Here is a 15,226-nt window from a genome sequence, read left to right on the forward strand (position 1 = left end):
TTACCTGTGGGAAGGAGGAGTGGAGTGGATAGGGATGAAACCCCTATTCTCTATTTTGTGGCTTGGCATAGACTTATTCCAAAGCATCACAGAACTGAGATTAAAGCAAACTCATTAGGAAAAAATGGATGTTTTCACAGTGAGTGACAGAAGAGAAATATTAGCATCTTACTCTTTTAGGAGAGAAGCAAGGGATCCAGAGGACCATCTAGAAATAGCAACACTGCTAAAACAAGATAATGCAAACAAAATCCCAAAGGCCCTATAAACCTTCACCATTTCCAGCATCTCTGGACAAAATCACCAATCATCCAGGGACACAGTCAGTAATCAACAGTTTCACTGTCAAGAAGCAGGGTGGCACAAAAAGGAGCTAGAAGCCATAGCATACCAGAAGGATCATTTAAAACAATGCAAGTGGCTTCTTGGAATACAGGTCTCTCTCCAGAGGTGGCTGCACACCTAGCCTCTTCAGTGGGACAGAAGCCAGTCCAATTCAATTTCTAAAAAATGAAACAAAAAGTTCAGATACCCTTACTTAAGTGTTCCCTCTCCAGGAAGGCTAGGAACAAAACTAAAACACAAGAAAAGGCTAACTCATTTGTCCTCTCTCTTGCTCCTCAACATTTTTCTAGAGAAGGATATGTCCCCTTTTGGAATGGGAGCTGGGTCTACTGGTTACCCTTTACCTCTACTGATTTCCATCTGCAGAAAGGGAGAATAAGTTTTCAATTTTCACCTACTCTCTAGTTATCTTGAATACCATACTCCTCAAAAACAGTTCTAATCTCTTGCTTTTGATGAATTTCCTTGTATTCTCTGTATCTATGATCTCAAGAGCTCTAGTGGAATGCACTGCCCCTAGCATACTCCTTCCACTCTCAGACTTATTTTGTGACCCTTCAAGGCACAAGGAAAGAAACTACATTATCTACACTCTTCCCCAAATCTTTCATTCTCCTACAACCACCTATAAAGTTTCTCTAATAGTGAATGATTAAGTGAACAAGGCTCACTTTTGAGAAAGCAAAATGATACTTGTCCCATAAATAGCTGGCTGCCTGATAAGATAAGAGGGACTCTTGGATCTAAAGATTTTCAATTCTGCCTAAATTAGAAGTCCAATGACCAACCTGAATTGGACCAATCAGGAAAGAATAACTTACCAAGTTGTCTGATCTATTCTCTTTGAAGTGGCATAAAAACTTTTCGTGTTCTGTCCTTTCTATTCTATGTATATATAAATATTCACTTTGACATCTGTCACCTTCAGAAATTTAAAATTATTTACTACAAAAAAAATCAGTGTTAAAATAGTAATGAAGAGGAGAGAGCCAAGATGGTGGAGTAGAAGCAGCAGTGTAGACAAACTCTCTCAATGTTTCCCCCAAACAACTTTAAAATTACATCCAAATAAAATAACAGTCAACAGAAGTCGGAGTGAGACATTATTCCTGCCTAAGACAACTTATGAGGTTGGTAAGAAAGGTCTGTGACATTAGAGTACGGGAGAACTTGGATAGCATGTGGTAGCAACACCAGTGGTGGACCTTGGAAGCAGCAGCAGCAGCAACAACAGCTTCAGGAGCACTCAGCCCAAAAACATTAAGGGATTTGGACAACTGGTGTAAAAGAAATTAAAGAGGGCCCTTTGTAGAAGATTAATTTATTGGGAACAAGTAGTAATTTTGAAGTTTCTCTTCCTGCTATAAAATCTGGTTACTTTATGCTTTAGCATGAAAATCCTTTTTTCTTCCTTTTGTTACCTGGCACTAGTTATAGGACCTGGTGCTGTTGGACAATTACATTCCCTTACATGGTTCTAAGTTGCAGTTCTGGGTCACAGTTCCAAGCAGAGAAGAGTGCTTGGGGTAAGTCACAAGGGAATAGGGTACCTGCTCCCAGTTCCAAGACTAAGAGGAATGCTAGTATTTGTGGCTACAGGAGAACAAGGGCCCTTCCTGGGTAAAGAACAGATGGCAGATCAAGAAAGCAGTGACCATAGCTCTCCCCAGATCATACCACCTTGGAAAAACCAAAACCTTGAAGGCCCCTAGAACTAACTGATAAAAGGAGCACAAAAAAGCCTGAAGCTGGACAGTGCCTCTCCACCCCTAGGTAAACAGAGGCCAACTTTAACATAAAGTCAAAAGTTTAAAAAGTGGATGGAAAAATAAGCAAACAAAAAAGAACTTAAGTATAAAAATGTATTAGAGTGATGGGGGAAGAACAAGACAAATTCTGAAGACAACAGTGGGAAAACAGCTACAAGGAAAGCCTCAAAGAAGCAATTAAAATAATCTCTAAGATTTCTCATCTTTCCCATTTCCCTTCTCCCTGCCCAGAAGGGAGGAAATCAATCAATATAAAAATTTATTAAAACCCTATTGTGTAATTGGAAAAGGAGGGTATGTCCTTCAATTGGGGAATGGCTGAACAAACTGTGGTATATGCGGGTGATGGAATACTATTGTGCTAAAAGGAATAATAAACTGGAGAAGTTCCAGGCAAACTGGAGAGACCTCCGGGAACTGATGCAGAGGGAAAGGAGCAGAGCCAGAAGAACATTGTACACAGAGACTGATATACTGTGGTAAAACTGAATGTAATGGACCTCTGTACCAGCAGCAATACAATGACCCAGGACAATTCTGAGGGATTTATGGTAAAGAAAGCTGCCCACATTCAGAGGAAGGACTGCAGGAGAGGAAACATATAAGAAAAACAACTGCTTGAACGCAAGGGTCGGGGTGGAGGTGATTGAGGGTGTGGACTCGAAACTACCACACCAATGCAACTACCAACAATTTGGAAATTGGGCTTGATCAAGGACACATGACAAAACTAGTGGAAATGCGCATCGGCCATGGGTGGGGGGAGTNAAAAGGCAGAATTGAAAAGGAGTATATTTCAGACAAGGGACTCATCCTATGTGATAAAATGCTGTGAGTTAAGAACAGCAAGACCAATTTGACTAGACCAAAGAAGTAGTAATGTATACTGACTCTGAAAAGGCAGAATGAAGCAAACTTATGGAGAGTCTAAAAAGTCAAACAGAAAAATCTGTCCTTGATCAGAGGTAAGAGGAAGCCACTGGAGTTAACTGAGCAGGGGGGTAACATGGTTCAGATTAGGGCTTTAGGAATATCACAGATGGGTTTTGACAAGAAGGTCAATGTCCCCTGTAGCTTGATGTCTTATATGTAAATTATATTAATATATTATTAATATTAAGTGATATTAATAATATATTAAATTAATTATTATAATATAATGCTGCTTTAAATTTAAATTAATATTAATAATATATTAATAAATTTACTTGGTTGTTCTGTTGTAAAATATCAGTGGACAGTTCCTTGTGCTAAAGACAGCAGAGCATATAAATGCCTAGCACACCTTCTCAAAAAATGAGTGAATTGGAGGGACTGAGTAATGAAAAAGTTCAAATTGACTATCTGTTTCAGAAATAAAGTAGCAACAGAAAACTGCCAGCTTCAAGTCCCGCTTCCTCATTTTCCCTGCTATGTGCTCTTCTTACCAGAGTTGCTTCTTCAACACTGAAGAGGTTCAGAAAATAAGGCTAACTGACTGGAGGGACTCCCAAGAAGAGAGCCCCATTGTTCAAATAGAAGAGCCTCCATGTAAAATCTCTGGGAGATTTACTCAGCAAGCCCACTAAATGGACCTTTTCTCCATTCCTTCTGCATTGCCCTGCAATCTCCTTTCTCTATCCCTTTGCATGGGCTGTCTCCTAAGCCTAGAAGGTACTTCTTTGCTCATCTCCACCTCAGAGGACACCTCTTTTCTTTTCTTTTCTTTTCTTTTCTTCTCTTCTCTTTTCTTTTTTACCTTCTTTCTTGGAACCAATACTGTGTATTGGTTCTAAGGCAAAAGAGCAGTAAGGGCTAGGCAATGGGGATTAAGGACTTTCCCAGAATCACACAGCTACAAAGTATCTGAGGCCAGATTTGAACCTAGGACCGCTCAGCTCTAGGCCTGGCTCTCAATCCATTGAACCACCTAGCTGCATCCCACCTCTAGGCACACCTCTTTTCTTTTAAGATTCAGCTCAAGCATCACCATCTGTGCATCTAGGGGCAGTATCTGGCATATAGTATGTACATAATAAATGCTTGTTGACTGACTAGAATGAAGATTAAAGCATGGGTGAGGGGGGGTTAGAAATAGACAAAAGGAACTAAAAATAAAATTGAATGGAAATTTTCTTTTTAAATTTAATGCATAAAACAAAACAAACAACTCTGAGATTTCACTTCACATTCAGCAAACTGGCAAAAATGAAAAGATGGGAATAGTCAATGAAATGATTACAAAAAGATGAACACACTGTGAATCGACATAATCATTCAGGAAAATAATCTGGAATTATGCAAATTAGGAGACTAAAAATGTCCATAATCTTTGACCCAGAGATTCTACTATTACACATATATTTCAAGGAGATAATTGACCTTAAAATCCTAAAAATATTTATAGAAGTACTTTTTGTGGCAGTAAACAACTGAAAAATGAAATAGATCCCCAATAACTAGGAAATGTCTAAACAAATTTTGGTACATTAATGAAATGGAAATAATATAAAATCAGTACAGTAGAAGCATGGAAAGACTTATATGAACTAATCCAAAGTGAAGTAAGCATATCCAGGAAAACAATATACATGATGACTATAACAACATAAAGGCAAAGAATACCAATCACAAAACAATTTAAACTGAATGTTCTGAAATTATAATGACCAAGGCTGACTCATAAGAAATGATAAGAGCAGACACTGGCTCCCACCCCCAGCCAAATACTTTTCAGAGGCAGTGGTCCATGGTTTTATACCAATGAATGTTAATGTAAGGTTTGTTTGCTTTTTTAATGTGTTAATTGGTTTTATTGAATTTTTTTCTCTCCTTCCTCTTTAAGAAAAACATGCTTTATTATAAGAAGTGGCTCTCTGAGAAAGAGAGGAAACACTACAAGAGGAAATGTAAGTGATGTAAAAATAAAAATATATCAATGTAAATCTATTTTGAAAGGAAGGCTTTCTCCTAATGCCTAGCTTTGAAAGATCAACCCCTATTCAGCCTTTAGAACAGGGGTTCTTAATCCCTAGGTTCTATGGGGCATAAATTTCAGGGTGTCTGTGAACTTGGATGAGGAAAAAATTATACCTTCATTTTAATCAACTTTTAACAGAAATTTAGCATTTCCTTCCATTATAAACTGCAAGCAGCATACATTACTCTTAGGAGTCCACAAGCAGTCACAGACTATCAAAGGGGTTCAAAAACAAAAAGGTTGGAAATTCCTGCTCCTGAAGCTGCATCCAAAGGGGCTGGCTGGATTTGGAAGCAGTGATGTTAGTTGAGTTTCTCATTTTTCCCTATAGGTCTCTCCCTCTCCCTCTCTCTTCCCTCATGCAAACCTGTGAAAGTTTTGGATGTTATTTAGCACATTGAAGCTGAACAGATTGTTTTGGGGGCTTTGGGGACCTTTATTCCAGCAGGGAGGCAAGTGTTGCTTAGTGATCTACATCTGAGTCTAGGAGTCAGGAACTCAAAGTTCTAATCATGACTCTACCAGCAACTGGTTCCATGATCCCTGGCAAGTCACTTAATTTCCATTCCAAACTGGGATAAAAAAAAATAATGATTTGTCACACAGGGATGTGGTGGAGTAAAAGGATAAAAAGATCTGTGATCCACAAATAAATGTGCAGCACAAAATGCCAATGCAAAATTATCCATGTCCTTAGTTTGCTGTTTACATGCAGGTGGCTTCCCTATGGATCCCTTTATTCCTATAACAAAAGCAAAATCAGCTGATTCCAAGAACCCTTTTTCACATACTCTCTGTTTCTCCCCAAACATTCTACTCAGCCTTCTGTTCTGTTAATAGCCTTAAAATCATAAAGATTCCCAAAGCTAACTGTGTTAAAGGCAATCCATGCCTCTGAGAAACAGGGAAGAAAGACATAAAGGAAACTGGAATCATCTATTAGATGAAATTGGAATCTATCCTTTCCCACAAGTCTCTGACTCTGAAAAGAGTGATGAGGTCATATTATTGCTCCCTCACAAACTGAGGGGAATCTATATTTAGAAAGCCCCAACACACACTTGATATTGTTTGGGGGGACTTTGATACATCAAAGAACCTGGGTACATATAGATGGGGTCTGAGCCTACAGGTCAAGCCTGAAAGCACATGTTCCCTAGTGTCAAGACATCTAGAGACTGAGGTACTCATTTGATGAGGGAGAGGAAGGTGTTATCAATAAATAAAGAAGCATCACTAAGCCATTCAAGCTGAGTCTAAACTGGAGGATCTAAGGAACTGTAGAAGATGTCACCCTGCCCCAAGCCCCAAGCTCCACTTCTCACTAAGAGGGAAATTGCACAATTTACTTCTTTGCTCTGGTGTAAAAGGTCTCTGAATTGGGAAAATCTTTCTAACTTTTCGCCATCTGAAAAAAAAAAACACACAAAAAACCAAACACATTATTAAAGGAAAAGAGGGCAATCCAAGAAGTAAATCTTTCTCCTTTCCAAACTGTAACTGAAATTAGCCTAATTATACTTTCCAAGTACTCAGATACCATGGTGATAGGCATCATATAAATAGATAGCTACAAAAAAGAATAAGCCATGGATTTTACCCACACAATCAGTAGTGGGAAAAGAGTATAGGGTGAATATGTCTTCAACTCAGATGAGAAACATCTAATAAAAAACAGATCTTTTCTGACAAGATCAAGACAAGGGATCACCAAATGAGTGCTATGTGGCATAGCAGCCAACTGAATCCAGAGACTGCTAAAACTAGATTATCACTATGAAAAAAAAAAGCATTCCCAGGACTGAAATATTCAAGCCCATCTTCCAAATAATAGAAGATGCTCAGGTCCTGCTTGCTGACCTCAGACACCTAAAGGCTTTGATCTGACTGATCTCATTATGTCTGCCTTACTCACAAATGAAATATAATTTACAGATTGGCTGTGAGACACACACACAGACACAGACACAGACACACACACACACACACACACACACGCACGCCAGGAGTTTCATTTGTCTGCCTCAAATCCATAAGTCCAGAAGGCAGAAAAACATTGAAAACACCAGTATGCCAACACGGAAGGGGTAGCCCCAGCCAAGGAGTGGGTGGATCCAGTATAGCCACATGCTTACTCTTACTGATTACAATATTACATGTTATTATAGGCTCTGACTGCATCCGAGGTGGTGGTGTATTCTACAGCTTTCCTTAACACCTACTGCTCTGCATCTCTCTACAGAATACATGGAATCGGGATTCCAGGGGGAGCCAACAGGGCTTACCCGACCCTCCCAAAGAGAAGCTAAAGTTAATCTCATGTGAGAACTTCAGCACAAACATAAGATCAAATGGAAGTGCCAGCTTTATCAATAAATTCCTGGCTGAAACTTCAAGAAACCAATCTGCCCAGTGAAAACTGAGGCAGACAACAACCATAGAACAACTGGAACTGAATGTTGTGAAAGTATAAGCTTAGCTCCAAAGAAGAGAAATGAGGAGACACCACTCTCTGATCCTCTGCAGAGCTAAGGTGTCCACTGGGTATGGAATAGTGCATATTATATCAAGTGTCTTCAATGTGTAGATCAGTTTTGTTGGATACTTTTAAAATGTTCCTTCTCTTAAAAGAAATACGTTTTTATAAGGGATGGTTCACTTAGGAGAGATGGAAAGGTCACAAGGGAAAATCTAAGTGACTTAAAAACAAAAGATCTCAAAAAATATCTATTTTTAAGAAGGGAAACTGAGGCATAGAGACAGCATACAAATAAAAAAAAATGAGAAATTAACATAAAGGAGAAAGGGAAAGAGGAAGAGAAAAACTAAGATGGGAAGGATTAAAAAGACAGTGTGTGTTAGTTTGGTATAAATGTAAATTCAACTGAACATAAAAATACATACCTGGAAAAAGAAAGTACTCAGCTTAAAAGACTAAGTCTCATTGGCCCTATGAGAAGCCATCCTTTTTTCCTGATAGTTTTCCACCCAAAACATATGAAGCTCTGACTAACATTCTATAGGATAAGGATTCTTATCGGTAAACAAAGTTCAAAATCACACCACAAACATTTCTAAGATCAAGTTTTAGGCAATTTGAAACCATAAATGGTTTGAAGTTTTTAACAAGAAAAATTATATGTTCAGACTGATCAGGAGAAACAGATGATAGAAACAGATGATGGAAACAAAGTTATAATCAGGTAAGACTTAGAACAAGGTAAGAAAGAACATTAAGCCTGGCTGTTCTTGTTTGAATAAGCCATCAAGAGTATAAAGTAAGAGAGAGAACAAAGTGTCCAAGAGCAACCAAAATCAACCAGGTAAGTTCTAAACTGGATCTTGAAAAATGATGAGTTGGCAGACCATCTGAGGTAAAACAGAGAAAGCAAAAGAGGGGCTATGGGCAGCTGGGTGGCTCAATGGATTGAGAGTCAGGCATAGAGACAAGAGGTTCTGAGTTAAAATCTGGCCTCAGACATTTCCTAGATCAGTGATGGGCAAACTTTTTAAAGAGGGGGCCAAAAGAAAGGAAATGCTCATCTGTCAGCCTGTTTCTAAGGCAAATCTTTGGAAGTTTCATTGTATTGTATCATACTCAATGTATCCATCAGATTAGGAATAATGTCACACGGCCGGATAGAATATTTCAGGGGGCCGCATCTGGCCCGTGGGCCATAGTTTGCCCACCACTGTCCTAGAACGTATGACACTGGGCAAGTCACTTAACCCTCATTGCCTAACCCTTACCCCTCTTCTGCCTTGGAAACAATATATAGTATTGATTCTAAAATGGAAGGTAAGGGTTTTGTTGTTTGTTTGTTTTTGTTTTTAAAGAGGGGCCAGGATGAGCCAGTATTTACAAAGTCTATGAACAAGAAAAAGTATGAGCTGCAAACCAAGCAAGAGATTTCACAGACAGGATGAGTCTTGCAATACAGCCAGAGCTAGGACAGTGGTCTCAAGAACCCAGGATGGTGTAACAGAAAGAAAAGAGAAAGCTACAGACATGGAACAAAGGCATTCTAGAAGACAGATGCCAGTGAGCCAATAAACATTTATCTGGTAATAACTTTGTGCCAAGCACTGTGCTAAATGATGACGATATGAAGAAGGGCAAAGCACACAATCTACCCCCAAAGAGCTCACATTCTACTAGAGGAGACAATACACAAATAACTATGTACACACAAGGTTCATACAGTGCAAATGGAAATTAATCTCAGAAGAAAGAGACTAATAATGGGGCAGAGGGAAGGAGATGGAAAGATTTCCTAAAGGGAGAATTTTCTTGTACTAAGTCTTTAAGGAAGGTAGGGAAACTGCAAGTCAAGAGTTATGAAGAAGAATACTATACTTTTTCAGTGCAATACCAATCAAGCTACCAAAGAAATATTTTAGAGAACTAGAAAAAATAATAACAAAGTTCATCTGAAGAACAAAAAGTCAAGAATACCAAGGAAAATAATGAAAAAAATGTGAAGGATGGTGGCCTAGATCTTAAACTGTATTATAAAATAGCAATCATTAAAATAATCTGATACTGATTAAGAAATAGAATGGTAGATCAATGGAGTAGATTAGCTACATAATATATAGGGGTAAATGACCTTAGCAACCTAATGTTTGATAAAGCCAAAGATCCCAGATTTTGGGATAAGAACTTATTATTTAACAAAAAATGCTGGGAAAATTGGAAAACAGTATGGCAGAAGTTAGGTATAGATCAATATGTCACACTCTATACCATGATATGGTCGAAATGGATATACAATTAAAATATAGTGATACCATAACTAAATTAGGGGAACACAGAATAGTTTACCTAGCAGATCTTTAGAGAAAGGAAGAATTTATGATCAAACAAGAGATAGAGTATAAGAAGATATAAAATGAATAATTTTTTATAATATTAAATTTAAAAGGCTTTGTACAAACAAAACTAATGTGATCAGGATTAGAAGGGAAAACAACAAACTGGAAAAAAATTTTATAACAAATTTCTCTGATAAAGGTCTAATTTTGCAAATATGTAGAGAACTAAGGTAAAGTATAAGAATACAAGCCATTCCCCAATTGACAAATGGTCAAAGGATATGAACAAGCAATTTTAAGATGAAGAAATAAAAGCCAACAATAATCATATGAAAAAATGTTCTAAATCACTCTTGATTAGAGAAATGCAAATTAAAACAACTATGAGGTACCACCTCACACCTATCAGATTGGCCAATACAACAGTAAAAGAAAATGGTAAATGTTGGAAAGGATGTGGCAAAATTGGGACACTAATGTATTGTTGGTGGAGTTATGAGCTGATCCAACCATTCTTGAGGGCAATTGAGAACTATGCTCTGTGTAATTAATTTCTGTACCCAAGAACTCCAATTCCCAGCATCCCATGTTCCTTCTAACATTATATGCTGACATAGGAGAGTTATAAATTTGGTGTAGCCCCACTTCTTGACCTGATCCGTTTGGTGGAGGTGGTGTGAGGTGAAAGTCAGGAGACTATTGCTCACGTGGTCTTAATTTTGTTAGATAATTAGGTTTTTTTACTTCTATTTCCTTTTTATTCCTTCTACTTCAAGTGATTATTAATAAACTGTAAAATATAATTCTTGGAGTGTTGGATATTCATTTAAATCCTATAGTCCAAAGGACTATAAAACTGTGCATTACCTTTGATCCGGTAATACTACTAGGTCTGTATCCCAAAGAGATAATAAAAAAAGGATCTACTTATATAAAAAATACTTATAGCAGCTCTTTTTGTAGTGGCAAAGAATTAGAAACTGAGGGGATGTTCGTCAATTGGAGAACGGCTAAACAATTTGTGGTACATGTTGGTGATGGATTACTACTGTGTTATAAAAAATGATAAGCAATATGATTTCAGAAAAAGCTGGAAAGATCTGCAGGAACTGATGCACAGGGAAAGAGGCAGAACTGAGAGAGCACTATACACAGTAACAGCAATACTGTAATAATGATTATCTGTGAAAACCTGGCTAATCTCAGCAAAGCAATGATCTGGGGCAATCCTGAAAGACTTGGGGAATGCTATCCATCTCTAGAGAAAGAACTGTTGGAATCATCTTTCATAGCAATGCATTTATGGTTTTATTTTGGGGTTTTGGTTTTCTATGAGTGCGTTCTTATAACAATGATATATATAGCAATGTGTTTTGCATGACAATGAAAATTAAAATATTTTTTAAAAAACACTATAGCCATTAGGGAAGTCAATGAAGCATGAAGTAGTGAATCAGGTGTTATGTATGAAAAATGATAAGTAGGTCAAGGTAGCTGGACAATAATGAATGGAGGGGAGAACAATATAAAAAGACTACAAAGGGTAAGGCAGGTGGCTCAGTGGATTGAGAGCCAGGCCTAGAGACAGGAGATCCTGGTTTCAAATCTGACCTCAGATACTTCCTAGCTGTGTAACTCTGGGCAAGTCACTTAATTTCCACTGCCTAGCCCTTCCCACTCCTCTGCCTTAGAACCAATACACAGTATTGATTCTAAGAAGGAAGGTAAGAGTTAAAAAAAAAGAAGACTGTAAAGATAGGAAGCGACTAGATTATGAAGGGCTTTAAATGACAAAGAGAGGATTTTATAATTGATCCTGACAGTAATAGAAAGCCACTGGAATTTACTGAGTAAAGGGTGACATGGTCAGAACTAGGCTCCAGGGAAATCACCAGCAGCTGAGTGAAGGATGGAAAGGAGCTGAGAAAAGCTTGAAACCAGGAAAACCAAAAACTACTGCAATATCCCAGCCACAAGGTGATAGGGGCCTATACAAAGATAGTAGATGGGTAAGTAGAGAGAAGGGGACATATATGAAAGGTACTGTGAAGGTAAAAATGACAAGATTAAACAAGACAATGGATATGTGAGAGTGAGTATAAGCAAAGAGTTTGAGAATGATACTGAGGTTATAAGTCTGGTTGAAAGAAGATAGTGATGCCTTTGACAAGAATTGGGAAGAAAGAAGGATTTGGAGGGAAAAATAATGATTTTGTTTTGGACATGCTAAGTTTAAGTAAGATGCCTATGAGGACATCCCATTCAAGATGTTCAAGAGGCAGCTGATGATACAAGACTGGAAGTCAGAAAAGAGATTAGGGCTAGTAATATAGCATTGGGTATCATTTATGCAAAGAAGACAGCTGATGAGATCACCAAGCAAGATAGTATAGTGGAAAATTAAAGAGGGTCTAGGACAGATCTTTGGGGAACCCCCACAGTGAGTGGACATGACCTGGATGAAAATTCAGCAAAGGAGACTGAAAAGGAATAGTCAAACAGGCAGGAGGAAAACTAGGAGAGCGCAATGTAATTAAAACCTAGAGATGCAAATGCTAGAAGAAAGGATAATCAATAAAGTCTTGAAGGAGGATGACTGAAAAAAGGACTTTGAAGGGTAAAGTTTCAGTAGAATTTCAGAAGAATTCAGTAGAATGAGGAAGTTGGAAGCCATACTAAAGAAGCAAATGAAAGGAGACGTTTTTCTCATGGAATTTAGCCAAGAAGATACAGAATTATTGCCAACAGGGATAAATGGATCGTTATGGTTTTTTGGTGTTTTTTTTAAAGAACGGAGAGACATGGACATGTTTGTAGACACCAGGGGAAAAACCAGTAGATAAAGAAAGATAAAAGATTAGAGAGAATACTCATTGATGGCACCTCTTCATATAAGATAGGGTGGGGGGGAAGAGATTGAGAGATCTAGTTTTCTATGTAGATCCAGAGAGGAAAGCACCCAAACCCCATCTTCTCCTCCTCCTCTCAGGGAAATATGTATGAGATTGAGTCACATGTGTATTCTGCCACTTCTGACACTGGTCCTGACATGTTGCAATGACCCCTGGCACTACCCAGTTCCACAGCTTCTGTTATATATCTATTTATCAACCTAGCTACCTGATCCACCTGCCATCTCTCACCTGATCACAGAAGCACAGCCCACTACCTAGTTTAGGTTAAAGAGCCCATAAGGAAAGATGAATGTCTAGGCCAGGCTAGAGCCAGAGGTAAAAAAAAAAAAATGTCTTTGTATAGTAGGGAAAGAAGAAAAGCAATGGGTCAGCAATATGGCCAACAGACATTGGATGAGATGAAGAATATTCATCAGTTTCAACAAACTCTGTCAAGCACCATGAAGAAAAAAAATGAAACAATCCTTACCTTCAAGAACTTCATACCATAGTTGGGGAAGGGAGAATAAAGCACACGTACAAATAAATATAATACAAAGTAATTTGAGAAGATTGAACAATAAGAAGGTGTCTTTGGGGAGGTGGCCCCTAAACTGAACTGAGAAAAAAGGTAGGATTTGAAAAGGCAAAGTTGAGAAGGAAGTATATTCCAGGAAAAGGATATGGCTTGTGCAAATGCAGAGGTGGAAGATAGAATGCCAAGTTCAGGAACAGCTAATAGCCTGATATGACCAGAAGAGAGAGTATACAAAGGAGAGTAATGTGAATTATGACTGTAAAGAGAGGCTGAACACAGGTTAGGATGGGCTTTAAAAGCCAATAGGAGGAATTTGTATTAAAGAGAAAGGGAGATACTGAAGATTTTTGGTTTTGTTTTTTAAATTCTTACCTTCTATTTTAGAATTGACACTAAATATCAGTTCCAAGGCAGAAGAGTGGAAGGGCTAGGCAACTGGGGTTAAGTGACTTTCTCAGGGTCACACAGCTAGGAAGTATCTAAGGCCACATTTGAACCCAGGATATCCTATCCCCAGGCCTGGCTCTCTATCGACTGAATCAACTAGCTGCCAGATACTGAAGGTTTTTGAGCAAAAAATTGACATGGTCAGTTTTATGCCTTTGCTTTTAGGAAAAAAATGAGAAAGGCAAAGGAAGACAACTGAGGTTCAAGTCATCACAAAAGGCAGAGACCTAGGACAGTTATCTAGACCAAAGTATGGAGGACAGAAGGGGAAACACAAGAAGGGTTAAGATTTAAAGAAGACTTAGAAGAGGCACACAGGCAGATAGAAGATACAAAAATGAATATGACCAAGGTGGCACAGAATACAGGACTAAATAGTCACCTGTCATAGGGAAAGAAGCAAACCACATTTCTGTAGTTTTCAATCCTGTAGCTACACACACACACAGACACAGACTTTTCTTTTCAAGTCTCAATTTTTAGAATGTGACAGTCACACCATTACTGAAAGGGAAACCCAACAACAGTCCTTTAGAGCACACTTGCTACAAAGTAGAAACATCTCCCAGATTTGATAACTTCATGTATATCTGATAATTTCATTGTTTCTAGGTATCTATCAGTAGTCGTACATACAGCTCTTCCTCTCTCTCTCCACCCCATCCCCCTCTCCTTTTCCCTTTCTCTTTTTCAATTCACAACCATAGGAAGAAACTACAAAGAACTTGTTAATCCATTAATTAAAGATTTCTCCTTCCCTTTATGGAGAGCTAAATTTAGAGAGATTAAGTTGGGTTGGGAGAAAACCACATGCCAAAATAAGGCAGACATACTCATATAATGGAGTTGACTGCTGATGGGTCTTCAGACAACCTCAGACACTGACATTCCCTCTTGTGCTGAGGGTCCAGAGAAGGAAGGCAAAGCCATTCTTCTTGGCTCCCAGAGCCATTCAATTCTGGGAGTGCAAGAGGAGGTGCTACCACAGTCAAGCAAACCCACTTGTCACCTTCTAACACTTGCCACCAAAAGCCTGTCCTCTTTCCTTTTTTTTACAACCTCCGATTTAAGCCACACAAAAGGAAGAGGGTGAGAAGCTCACATTAGCACACCCTTAGAACAATCTCACTCCCTGCTTGCAGGGGGTGGTAATGGCTCAGTTGGACTGCCAAATGGATAAGAAGACCAAAGTAAACACTGTAATTTGTTGGTTTTCTCTCTGGCACAGGGGGAGTGGTAGAATCTACACTGTCTGTAAACAGAAATAATGCCAGATGTAACAGAAAGAATGGATTCCCCGCCCCATCCCCTATCCCTGTGACATTCTTTCTGAGATTACTCATCCTGTGGAAATGAACAGAGGCCTCCCTATCTATAGTCTATATGCTGCCCCCAAATGGAACCAAAAAAAGAATCCAAGCTTACAATAACTCCAGACACCTCTGCTGCTCAAGTCCTT

General features: G+C 38.5%; 1 protein-coding gene across 1 annotated transcript in view; it reads right to left on the reverse strand.

Moving 5' to 3' along the window:
* Positions 1–15,226, reverse strand: part of ARMH3 (armadillo like helical domain containing 3) — a 198,571-nt gene that overhangs the window by 131,452 nt on the left and 51,893 nt on the right. The gene's annotated exons all lie outside the window — the stretch shown is intronic.

Source organism: Gracilinanus agilis, chromosome 2, assembly GCF_016433145.1.
Source record: "Gracilinanus agilis isolate LMUSP501 chromosome 2, AgileGrace, whole genome shotgun sequence".
NCBI classification, from domain to species: Eukaryota; Metazoa; Chordata; class Mammalia; order Didelphimorphia; family Didelphidae; genus Gracilinanus; species Gracilinanus agilis.